Source organism: Capsicum annuum, chromosome 9, assembly GCF_002878395.1.
Source record: "Capsicum annuum cultivar UCD-10X-F1 chromosome 9, UCD10Xv1.1, whole genome shotgun sequence".
In the NCBI taxonomy this organism is placed as follows: Eukaryota; Viridiplantae; Streptophyta; class Magnoliopsida; order Solanales; family Solanaceae; genus Capsicum; species Capsicum annuum.
The window spans coordinates 7874673-7888293 of NC_061119.1; positions in this window are offsets into that span (position 1 = coordinate 7874673).

Consider the following 13621-nt stretch of genomic DNA (forward strand, 5'->3'; position numbering starts at 1 on the left):
GTATTGGTCCATACTTGGTTTGGAGAAGGGTTGGTAATGTTGCGTATGAGTTATCGTTATCATCTAGTTTGAGCTTAATTCATTCGATTTTCCATGTCTCTGTGTTGAGAAAGTGCGTAGATGATTCTTTATAGGTTGTTCCTTTGGAAGGATTGAATATTTCAGATTCCTTATCTTTTGAGGTAGTCCCGGTTGAAATCTTTGATCGACAAGTTCGTCGGTTGTGGATAAAGAATGTGGCTTTGGTAAAGGTTCTTTGGAGGGACAACAAGGTTGAAGAAGCTACTTGAGAAGCGGAAGATGACATGATGTCCAAGTATCCGCATTTGTTTCCCGTTCCGAAAATTCGTGCTTGAGGTATGTGTTGTTCTTAATATCTTTGTTTTATGTCTTTGTTTTCTAGCATTGATTAAAGGGAAGTTTGATGGGAATTATTGTGCTAAATGGTGCTTGTGCTTGCCTTTACGCGTCATTCGGGGACGAATTGAAACACCTTGGGTTTTGACCCTTAGAAAATTCCTTGAGTTTGAGCTTCTGGACATCATACGACTTGAGGGTACTTGTCGTATGATGTGTGATACAAGAATGCACAAGGGAAACACGAAACAAACACCAAATCAGTCCACAAGTTTGAAGAGCCGAGGACTCCTTTGGTGACCACTCTCGGATTCACTACAACAACAATAAAAACACAATAACAATAAGATATTGAAGGTGTAAATACACTAAAACAGCAACAATATGACGAGATGGACAACAATAACAAGATAGGAACAACACACGATTTTACTAACAAGAGATAGAAACGGTTACAAGAACACAAACTACTACAAGATTACAATAAAAGTAAAAGGATAGTTAGATAGACTTAATGAAGGTAGAATCTTAAGAACCCAAGAGCATATTCCACTCTTGGATCCTTAACACTACACACAACGTTCACCTATCTCTCACGAAGACACAAGGTTGGAATCCACCTCCCAAGCATCACGTTTCCAAGCCATGAGATCAACAAGAGTGATTCCACACTCTCTATGCCTAATTTCGATTTTGGTGCCTCAAGGAGAGAGGACTTGCGTTTCTTTGTGTTTCAAGACTTACAACATCATGAATAATCTAAGTCTAAAAGCCCTACAATGTTCTATTTATACTAGGTTACAAATAAAATACAAAATATCCAAAATGCCCCTTTAAGAGCTAGGCTCCCTTCAAGTGTATTTAGGGGCTGCCTTCTTGTGTTCCAAGGCTCATCTTTACACTCCAAGTATGATATTAGGGTCGGTTTGGTGTGTTTTAAGTCCTTCACTCGCACACTCCAAGCCCCGGGTTCATTACATTCTCACATGCGTCCATCTTCGTGGTCGTACTTGTATCATCATTCCCTCCTTAAAAAGGATTCGACCTCGAATCCATACCTTGCAAAATCAAAGAGAGACAAACAATCACACTTCCTCATGGAATGAGGGTTAAGATTAGCAAAAATAAACAATAATGGTATGCACTCAAAACAGCCCACCCCCCAAAAAAAAGAAACCGAGGACCCTTTGAGTTCAAGTCTCGGCCAACAACAAGTCTCTACATGCCAAGGTGGTTCATATTTGAAATATAACCAATAGTCCTTAGTGTTAAACATTATGAAGCCATCTACAAATTCACCAAGGACTTGGCTATGATAAGCACCCAAAAGAAACGCACCTAAGCCGAGAGTAAATCTTCCCCACCCTTAGATGACACCGGGATCAAATGGGAAGAGTGGCCATAGACATGGTTCTAAAAAACATACCCATTTCCTGTAGTCTTTACCACAACCACACGACCTACTCTCTACATTGGCATACATATCATCACAAGTAAAGAGAGAGTAGAGAAAAGTGGCATTCAATTCTAGTTCTACTATGGTGTCCTCGGAAAAGCCACACAAAGTAGAAGAAAAAGGAGTTTCCAAGACCACACATTCCTTACCCTTAAGAGTACTCTCATCTTCTAAGAAGAGATTTCCATCTTTAGGAGGAATGTTGTCGCACCACAGTGGGTTAGCATATAGGCTATAGTTTCCAAGGCAAGCTATACCATCATTTTCACCACTAGGTCTATTAGGAGTGTTTAAACTATCTTTAAACAAGACATTGTACCTAAAGAGTGAATGATCTAACCCGCAGACTGATTTGGAACTTTCACTCTCTAAGGAATCATTATCAAGTTTCAAAGATATATCAAGCACACGATTAACCCTATGAGCCAAGCAAACATTAGAATCTTTACAACAATATAGGCTCATGGGTTCACTCCTTTTTTCTTGACCAATATTTTCAAATTCTTCACTCACTTGAGAATCATTAATCACATCACACATATTCTCAAGTTGTGGGCAAGTTTTACACACAAGTTGGTCAACACAAATCTCACTCGACGACGTACTTTCATTAAACTCAATAGCTTCAACACTAGGTGGACACAAATCGATCTTACTAGAAGAGTCGATTCGGTCATCTATAGGATCAACTAATGTATCCACTTGCATAACATGTACATCATCCACAAGTGGTAAGGAATCAATATACTCATATGTAGGTAAGATACTACTCACACTCAACGGCTTATTAGTCACACGTTCATCATCCACATATACCAAAGTGTAAGAGATAACTATTTTACCTTGATGTCCATGAGTACGTTTATCTTTACCTTGGTGTGAAAGTCTTTCACAAGTTTGGGCAGTAATTTCCTTTGGGAAGCTCTCACTTCAAGGTGTTTGGACCTTAGGTTTTGGATTTGTTAGGATAAGTGTGGATACCAATTGACGTAGCCTTTCAACGTGCCATTTTATGTCCTCAATATTATCGGTGATGCGGTCAAATGTGGCATCAAGATTGGTGGCAGCCATGGTACCTAAGAAAAGACAACAACGAGCAATAAAACAAACAAACTTGTTAGCTCAAAAATGCCTCACCACACTCTCAGTCTCAATTTTTACCTCACACTTGGTTTCACAAGTGTTGAAAGCCGGCTTGTACTTCATGAGTGATTGAGGGAGGAGCCCACCTTGGTCTGGAATAGATTTTCGTTTGATTTGACTCAAATAAAATTTACTTACGGAATTGAACCAACAAGATACAACAAATTCACAAAAGAGAAAAAGCACAAAAGAAACGTAGACACGAACAACAGTTTCAAGAACTAAGTGACAAGCTAGTAGAAGTTTACTAGCTTGTTAATTAGTACTAGGATCAATTAGATGAAACTAAGAGACAACGAAATGAAACTAAGAAATCTAGAATTTTGAGCTTGAAAATATTGTGTGAACAGAAACAGTGATGATGTGGCGGCCACGTATTGATTCGGTTTTATCAAGTGGTTATTCTCAAATGTTCAAGTCTTGGTCAAAAATTAATTTGGATTGGTGGAATTTGTTTTAGGAGGAAAAATAAATCTTGGAGCCTTTTTCAATTTTCAAGACTTGACTTTTTCTTGTACTTCTCCTTAAAACATGGGTCCTTAAATCATGAAAAAGTAGTTGATAAGTGATATAAAGTCTTTTGGTGGTTAGGGGTCTTTCAAGACTAACAAGTACATACACCTTTTCCCTTCACCTTTTAGAATCTATCACTCACTTTATGTTCTAAAAATATATGAAGGAAGGTGAAGAACTTCAAGAACAACAACAACCACACCAAGAACAATAACAACAATCTTCAAGAACAACAACAATTCCTACTCCAATCCACAACAACAAACGGCCAAGTCTCTTTAGTGTTGTGTCTTCGATTTTAACAAGACATGAAGGTTGTGAAGAACTTCTAGAACACAACAACATTCACCAAGAACTACAACAACAACACTCTTTTCAACAACAACAACCACACACATGGCCAAGTCAAGTTTTTCAACAATAATGTCTACCACACGGTCTTACTTGTTCACGACAACAACAACAAAGCTCAAACTTAGATATGGACTCAAGTATTAGTGAAGAACAAAGCTAACACTATAAACACTCAATACAAACAAAAATCTCGGCCAAGACACAACAAGAATGCAATTCTCGGCCAAAAACACAACACGGGCAGATTGCACCTTTTTCGGAATTTCCAGTTTTTCAATAATTTTTTTAATTTTATTTTTCAACTAAGAAGCCCAAGATTGATCTTGTGGGAACAAGATCAAGCCATGATCTGATACCAAATTATACAAAAATGCACAAGGGAAACACAAAACAAACACCAAATCAGTCCATAAGTTTGAAGAATCGAGGACCCCTTTGGTGACCACTCTCGGATTCACTACAACAATAAAAACACAATAACAACAAGATATTGAAGGTGTAAATACACTAAAACAGCAACAATATGACGAGATGGACAACAATAACAAGATAGGAACAACACACGATTTTACTAACAAGAGATAGAAACGGTTACAAGAACACAAACTACTACAAGATTACAATAAAAGTAAAGAGATAGTTAGATAGACTTAATGAAGGTAGAATCTTAAGAACCCAAGAGCATATTCCACTCTTGGACCCTTAACACTACACACAATGTTCACCTATCTCTTACGAAGACACAAGGTCGGAATCCACCTCCCAAGCATCACGTTTTCAAGCCATGAGATCAACAAGAGTGATTCCGCACTCTCTATGCCTAATTTTGGTTTTGGTGCCTCAAGGAGAGAGGACTTGTGTTTCTTTGCGTTTCAAGACTTACAACATCATGAATAATCTAAGTCTAAAAGCCCTACAATGTTCTATTTATACTAGGTTACAAATAAAATAAAAAATATCCAAAATGCCTTTTTAAGAGCTAGGCTCCCTTCAAGTGTATTTAGGGGCTGCCTTCTTGTGTTCCAAGGCTCCTCTTTATACTCCAAGTGTGAGATTAGGGTCGGTTTGGTGTGTTTTAATTCCTCCACTTGCACACTCCATGCCTCGGGTTCATTACATTCTCACATGTGTCCATCTTCGTGGTCGTACTTGTATCAATGTGGGTACGGTTTAGGGTTCTCAACTCGTATGATTATCAATGTGGTTTGGTTGTTTACTATCTAAGGTATGATAAGGCATCATACTAGTTGTATATTAGGGTACGAGAAGTATAGTGCCAAACTGTATGATGTCCTATCTTTAGCTTAGATGATTCTTCCTAGGGTACGATTTAAGGGGACCAATCATATGTTATGGATACGAGTTGGCCCTTGTGGTTGTATGTTGGACAGTGTTGAAGTCCAAGTTGCTGCCAAGGGTACGAGTGGTGGGTACCACTCGTATATTGTGGGTGCGGTTTGGGTGGTGTGATTGTACCCTCCTGCGCTCAATTTTCAGCTTATAAGTTAAGGACACTTTAGACATTTTCCACCCCAAACCCTTAAGACCCCACACCTTAAAATACATATTTAGCCTCTCATAACACACTTTGAAAGATCAACATAGAACACGCGAAAAGCTACAGTAATAGCAAGCGCAATAGTTAATACAAGTGATAGGATCTGTAACGTCAGATCGTACTTTGAATTTTTGGTGGAATCAGTAACTATTGCACCCTTTGCATCAACAGTAGTATTTTTCAAGGAATTTGATTTCTCATCCATTTGATTCACAAAAAAAAATCTTGAAAAATAGCTAGAAAAGAATTTATTGAAATAGTTGGTGTATTAAGAAATGAGCAAACTTGCTAATGCAGAATGTATTGTTTTAGCTTATTGTGTGAGTGTTATATATAGAGTAGAAAAAAAAAGTCATTATTATTTCTTATGGGAAAGGGATTAGTGAAACTTGTTGTCCGTAATATTAATGGATTAATTTGATTTAAGGCATAAAGTGTTTACTTTAAGAAAAAGAAACGTTTTTCCTAATTTTATTCTACTTGGTCTTAATATTTTTGGAAACCTTTTCCAAAACCCAAATATTATTTGGCTTTTTTAATTTTCTTTCCTTTCCAACATTTTTTGTTTATTATAGTTACTTCTGTTTTAATTTACTTGATCTTTGTTGACTTGATATATACACTCCCTAAAAATATTTTAATTAGGAGTGTTTTGAAACTCTAAATTTAGCTACTATTAATAAAATTTTCTTAATTTCATAAATTGAACAGTAAGTATAAATAACTATTTTTAGTATATGCGTCATTTCATAATTAGCAAGATTGTTCCTTGGTCCATAGCATGGACGGAATTTCGAGGGTAGCAAAAATTATACTGCATATATAAGGGATTTTTATTTTTTTATTTTTTATATAGATTTTAAATCTTATGAGCATAAAATTAAAGGTTGGTTTAGAGATTGAGAGGGTTCAAAATTTACTTTGATATTTCAAGTTTAAATCTCAAGCATCATATACATTTTTATTTTTCGAATGCTTAAGTAAGATTCTGAATCTGCCATTAATATATTGGACTCAACACTTATTCCGGAATGATTTATAGAGTTGTAAATCATAAGAGTGATGGCAAGCAGGGCATGAAAATAATTAAGTCCAATATGACTTGAGCACATTTTAACATCTTTTCATATCTGTTGATTGAGAAATTTTACTTTGTGTATCAAATAATTGACACTAGTTGTGTGATGCATCTTTTTGTCTCACAAAAAAAAGTGTATCCAACATTATAACTTTGATCCACGTTCTTGTGACTTGTAAGACATAAAGTAACTCATAGAATTAATGCCAGTTGTGTGAGACATGCAATAAACATTTGGGGACATGACAAAAATGGTCAGTCGGCCAAACAAATTTCATCAAAAGTAACCTAAGAATTGTAATTCCACTAATTAGCTATTTCGGCTCCTTTTTAATATACCAATTCATTGTTTTCTTTTTTTCTTTTTTTTTTTCCTTTGTTGGCTGCTCTTCTCACTCTCTCTTGCTATTCTTTTTTAAATTTTAAAAAGTTATTTTTTTTATTTTAACAATTAAATATAATTTTATGGAATTTTTTCTCCCAATAATTTATAGTTAGAACAGAAAAAAAATCAATACATTATATTTTTTCTTCCTATTATTTATACTTTTAATATAATAGAATTGTTAAAGATATATATTTATATATAATAATGATATAGATTATATATATATATACATACATATTCTATATAATAATTATAGAATATTTATACACATTCTATACAATTTTTAACTACAATTATTATTTAGATACATATTTTATACGACTCTATATAGTTTCTGCATGCATTCTAAAAATGTATCAATCCAGTATAAGAGAGTATCAATTGAGTATATGGACACTGCAAGTATATCAATGTAGTATAAAAGTGTATTAATGTGGTATAAAAGAATATCAATTGGCGATAAGGACTGCATGTGCTTGCATAGAATTTCCTTTCTCTTTTTTAAAAAGTGCATCAATATAGTATAAAAGTTATCAATTTCATATAAAAGTGTATCAAATGAGTATAGAGACTGCATGTGCCCAATTGGACCAAATGGCTAAAAAAGGGATTACTTTAGCCGACTGGCTACAACATATCCACCTTTTTAATTATGAGCCATTTTTTTTTAAAATGGTCATCCCATGTCCTTTTTCCTAAAAATTTTCTAATTAATAATGAGTTCAACCTTTTATCCGTCTCAAATAGATACCCCAAATAAGCAAAGAAGTTCTTGTGTTTAAACTCTAAAAAACAGGCAAGTGAAACTTAGAGTACATTAATTTTTTAAGAGAGCTTTAACAAGAAAATTTGACTAGTAATATGTAATTTTATTTTTTTATTTTTTGGGTTAAACTACTACATGGTAGTGTCCATTCTATTTCAGCAAAAAATTACAGGGAGGGGGGCTTAGCCTAACCTCAAGAAATACAATACTTGACTGGTTAACCAATCCAGTCAAAACGCAAGAGAGTAGGACTAAATACAGGGAGCCTACTCCAACAAACCAAAGCCTATCTAACTAACAAAAAAAATTAGATTTTTCATATCTAATTCTAAGATTAGGGAGTTGTTGTTTGTCCAAGTGATAGTGACCCCTCGTTTCCTTGGGTATGCCATGGACCGAGTCAAAATGAAGCCCAACATCCTTGCTCGAGGCAATCTTAGCCATGCTATCCGCCACATGATTTGCTTCCCTGAAGCAATGATTAATTGTTGTATTCATTTGTTGGTGGTGACTTTGCTTTGCAACATTCTCGTGATAATCTCCGAGTCCAGTTCCAAATCTAGTTCTAATAGACCCAAACTTAGACAAAGATCAACACCATAGCTAGTTGCCAATATCTCAGCTATGTTGTTGCTATTACAAACAACCGAAACCGCAAAAGCCATTAGCAAGTCGCCATCTTCGTTTCTGATTATTCCACTAATACCTGCTTTCTCAGAATCATGAAGATAGCTCATATCGGTGTTAAGTTTCACTCTACCTGTCAATGGCTGAAATGAATAGGTACAGCAAATTGTAACAACACTTGTATTAATAAGCCTCAACTCAACTTAAAACAGTAGTTCTTCTGTATAAGTTTCTAAAATCAGAAATTACAAGGAAATTTGCAGCTAAAAATTAACTAATGATAGAAGAAGAAGAAGGAGGTGAGGAAATTAGAGGAAATAGAGAGAGAGAGTCTGTTCATAACAATCAAATTGCCTGCTGTGCACTGCTCCACTCTTGATGCTTTATGCTTCTTGTTTGCCAATTTTACCCTTCACGTGAACTTGCCTCTTTCCAAACGTAATCTCCAAGTCGTTTAGGAGGAATCAACTTTCTAAAAGTCCTACGTGGCAGTCCCATGTGCCCATCCCGCATGGCATCCCATTCAGACATATTCTCATTTACAACATTACTCCCTTCCTATAAAGCAACCTTGTCCTCAAGGTTGGAGTCAGTTGGATTCTCTGTAGTCGGAACATTCAGATACAAAGGAGTCACCTGCTAGTCCGGAGTGCCAACACAATGTTTCAACATAGAACTATGGAAAACATAGTGGATTTTTGCAGATTTTAGAAGTTTCATCCGATAAGCAACAGAGCCAATGCATTTTAACACCTGATAGGGCCCAAAATAACGCCTCCCAATTTTTATGATCTCGCTGCAAGCGTAGAGTATTCTATCTGAAAGGTTTGAGTTTGACATATGCCCAATCACCTACTTCAAGGACGGTATTAGTCCAAGACTTATCAGCCTACAACTTTATGCGGTTCAGAGCCTTCAATTAGTTGTTCTTGAGGACTTGCAAGACTTTATCTCGCTGCAGCAAGTAGGACTCAACCAGTTTACTTGCAGTACTCCCCAAAATGTATCGAGCAATAATAGGTGGTTTACGACCATAGAGAGCTTGAAAAGGGGTCATGCTAGCTGAGGTTTGAAATGAAGTATTGTACCAAAATTCTGCCCATAGCAGCATAGCAACCCATTGAGAGGGTACCTCAGCAATAGCAACGCAAATATTGTTCCACGCACTTGTTAAGAGCCCCAGACTACCCATCTATTTGAGGATGATATGCGGTACTCATGGCGAAAGTGGATCCCTGTAAGCGGTTAATCTCTTGCCAAAAAGAGTGTAAGAATCGCAGATTACGATCAGTCACAATAGAACGAGGAGGGCCATGGAGCCTGATAATACCTACAACAAAGGCCTCGGCCACTGTATGAGTCGATAAAATTAATGGCAAGGGAATAAAATGGTTGTACTTAGTGAGGAGGTCTACTACTGTTATGATTGTGGTCTTTCCCTTTGAGCTCGGAAGACAAGTAATGAAGTCCATAGCAATATCCTCAAATACTTGATCCGGAATCGGGAACGGCTGTAATAGCCCAGCAGGATGCAAGTGAGACTCCTTCATCTTCTAGCAAATTTGACACGCAGCCACAAAAGTTTGTACGTCCTTGTGCATCTACTTCCAGAAAAAATTGGATGCCAAATGATAGAATGTGCATACAACCCCGTCATGTCCTCTTGTAGACTAGCATGGAACTTAAAGAGTAACTTCTGGCACAACGGAGAGTCCTTGGGAATCACTATCCTACCTTTATAAAATAATAACCTTTCCTTGAACTGATAGTCCTCAAATTTTTTATCCCTGTGATGTAAAGCCTACCGTATTGCTACTAACTCGTGGCTACTTCTTCAAATCAGCCTCTATATCAAAAGAGTTGACTGAAATAGTCATGAGAACAGCTTCTGGAGTCCGAGACAAAGCATCTGCTTAGTGAGCCATTTCTACTGCTCAGGGGTCTGTATAGTTTGGGTAGTTAAGTTACGCAATGATTGTTGATCAGTAAGGATTGTGAACTGCTCCCCAATAAGTATTGTCACCACTTGCTCACAGCCTGAGTAATGAGAAACATCTCCCAGTGGTATGTTGAAGCTTGTTGCATTCTAGAGCTTAACTTTTGGCTAAAGTAAGTAATAGGGTGGCCTTGCTACGATAGAATAGCCCCAATACCTCGCCCAGATGCATCGGTTTCCACCCGAAACTCCAGCTTAAAATTTGGCAAGGCCAAAATAGAGGTGGAGCCTAATCGATCTTTTAAGGTTTCAAAGGAATTCTGCTCAACTTCCATCCATTTAAAGGAATCCTTGCGTAACAAGTCAGTTAAGGGACCTGCTATAGCTGCATAGTGGTGAATAAACGTACGATAATATCCGGCTAGCCCCAAAGAACTATGAACTTCTTTCACCGATCGTGTTGTCTATCATTGCCCAATGGTATTGATCTTGTCTGGATCCACTCCAAGGCTTTTAGCGTAGATGATGTGGACAAGGTAATCAATAGAAGATTTTCCAAATAAGTACTTCGAGCGTGTAACGCCCCAATTTTATGAACCATAACGCTACACGGTGCTCATGACCCCGAAGGACCACAAGCTAACCCATGACTGATATCTGTACCTGTAACTGCATAATATATATATAAAATGCGGAAACAAGAACAAAGAGGGCGTAAGGTTCAATCTTAAATAATAAAATATCTAAAATAAGGTGGTATCACAGTACCAAAACAAAACTGAAAATACTAAAGTCTAAATTTGAAAACCCTATAATCGTCTGAAAACCTCTAAATTGTCTGAATAAGGAGTTGAAGGAACACGTCTCCAACTAACTCCCTAAATTGAAAATAAACTGAAATAATGGAATAATAAATGTAACGATCATGTCCTCGAAATGTCCTCGAAAGATGAGGACTCACTGCTTACTGAACTGCTACTGCTGATCTAGAATCTGTACATCAGAACCTATGGTGTAACATAAAAAGAAAGCACCATAGCGCAAATGCGTCAGTACAACTAAAGTACTGAGTATACGTGGGGGTAGGCTAAATGCATGGTGTTTATATGCATGAACATGCTGACTAATATGAACGTGAGACTACATACATACATATATATGTAACTGCTACTGAACTCGTGGAGATACTGACTACTTGAGTTTGAACTCTGAAAACATGAGTTCTTGATACTGAGATACTGAATGATTGATAACATGGATGACTGTATCTAACAGTAATAATTCTGGGGAAAACTATCTGAGTTCTAAACTGTATCTGAACATCTAAGTCTGAGATCAGTCCTAGCTAACAAGTGATCTTTGAAACTGATAATGAGAATACTCGACTGAATCTGAGATTAAGATCAAGCCTGTCTGTCGGGTGACCTCTAGATCTAATAATAAGCATCTGAATATGGGACCAAGACTATCGGATGGGATGGTCCAGGAATCAATGGAACTATCTGAGTTCCTTACTGAGATCGATGACTGTATCTGACAGTCTTAATTCCTGATTTCTACTCTGAAGACTAATACTGAAATTGTAACTGTAACTGTGAATGTGAGAGGTAGTAACCTAACCGAATTGCCTCGATACTGTACTGGTGGGATTCAATCTTTTCCCTTATTGGAAGGGTGTTAATACCGTGCCACGGGTAGAGACCTCTACTATGATCAAGCCTCTCTGACGGGTGACCTTGAATAGGAAATCAAGTTTAAGGCAATATAATAAAGTATAGAGTTAATCTGACGGGTGACTCTCGTCCTGCGCTGGCTACGCCATTCTGGAGTAAAGGGATTGTTGCTAACGGCTCTGCTTTTATAACGGAAAAAATCGCCATCCTTGCACTCGCTCGGTGCTAGTCCTTACTCCCAACTGAAAGACTCTAAAAAGATTAACTGCACTGAACTGACTAACTGAACAGAACTGATTAACTGAGCTGATAATATTTTCTTAGCTGAACTAAGCTGAATTCACTGAGTTTCGTTGATTGACAAAGCTACTTGAGATCTGAGGTCTGACTGAGAGTACTGAAACTACTAGGACTAGTGAACTATTGAGATTTCTAAGTTTTTCTAAGTCACGTAACTAACTGAAATCTATGGAGCATAGTTTGACTGAGGATGTCTTGAAACATGACACTAGCTCTAAGCACACAACTATAATTTTCGGGTACAAGTACCCCTAGGACTCGATGGAAGGAAGCTGACACACATGACTGACTTGATCTTAAGAGTAGAGTCCACAATTAACAATGTCATAAGTAAGGATTTCATAATAAGAATGATTCTCAACCAACTATCACATGATCGAGAATGCACACAACATGTATATACTTGCATGGCTTTAATAACATGGTCATTCCATATCACAATAATATCATGAGCATCTCATACAACATCTTCAATTCAAGACAATAGCATGGGGATCACGTTGAACATAAACTTAGAACATGGAATAGTCATTTAGGACTTATTATGTCATAAAAGCATGATTTCTATTCCCTTAGGTATTTTCACAAACACCTTACATGCACATCTTAGGCATAGGTAGATTCATCAAGATTACAAATATTCAACCACCAATTTCACATATTTATACATTAAATACCACCATATCCTCACACAAAACATACAAAGATCCCATCTTAGGCATCATCAAACTCCAACTACATGAACATCAACCATCAACAACATAAACATCATAATACATAATTTAGAAGATGGTTTTTAAGCTTCATGGATGAAAGGAGTCCATGAATCAACTCATGCATACCTTAGAAGGAAGATTCTTGATGATTGATGGAGGAATTTCCTTGAAATTGGATCTTCAAGCTTAATTATGCAACCCTAGTTATTTTTCTCTTTTAGTGCTCTTGGATGATGAACTTAAGATGTTAGTAGGGTTGTAATGTAATTAGGAGATATATATTTCGTAGGGTTAAGTTTAAGGACGTGTAAGGAGTGTTAAAAGACTTTATTATCCTCAAAATAACTCAAAATAGAGTGTTTAAGTCACTTGAAACCATAAGATATGAGCCAGATATGATATCGCCTAAATTTACATAGGCGCCGCATATGATATCGCCTATATCTACATAGGCACCACATATGCTATTGCCTATATTTACATAGGCGCTGCATATGCTTTCCAGTGGCTATGTGCGATTGGTTAGGCGACGCACTCTACATCGCAAAGCCATAACTCCTAGCTCGGGTGTCGGATTTTGATGAAGTTGGCATCGTTGGAAAGCTAATTCGATTCTCTATAATTTGGTGGGTAGAAATATGTAGAAATACCATATTAACATCAAGTTATACTCGTTCAAATATGACCCTTACAAAATCGAACACTAAAAGTTGATGGATTTCAAAAACTCTCAGCTTGTATTACCTTAAGTGACTC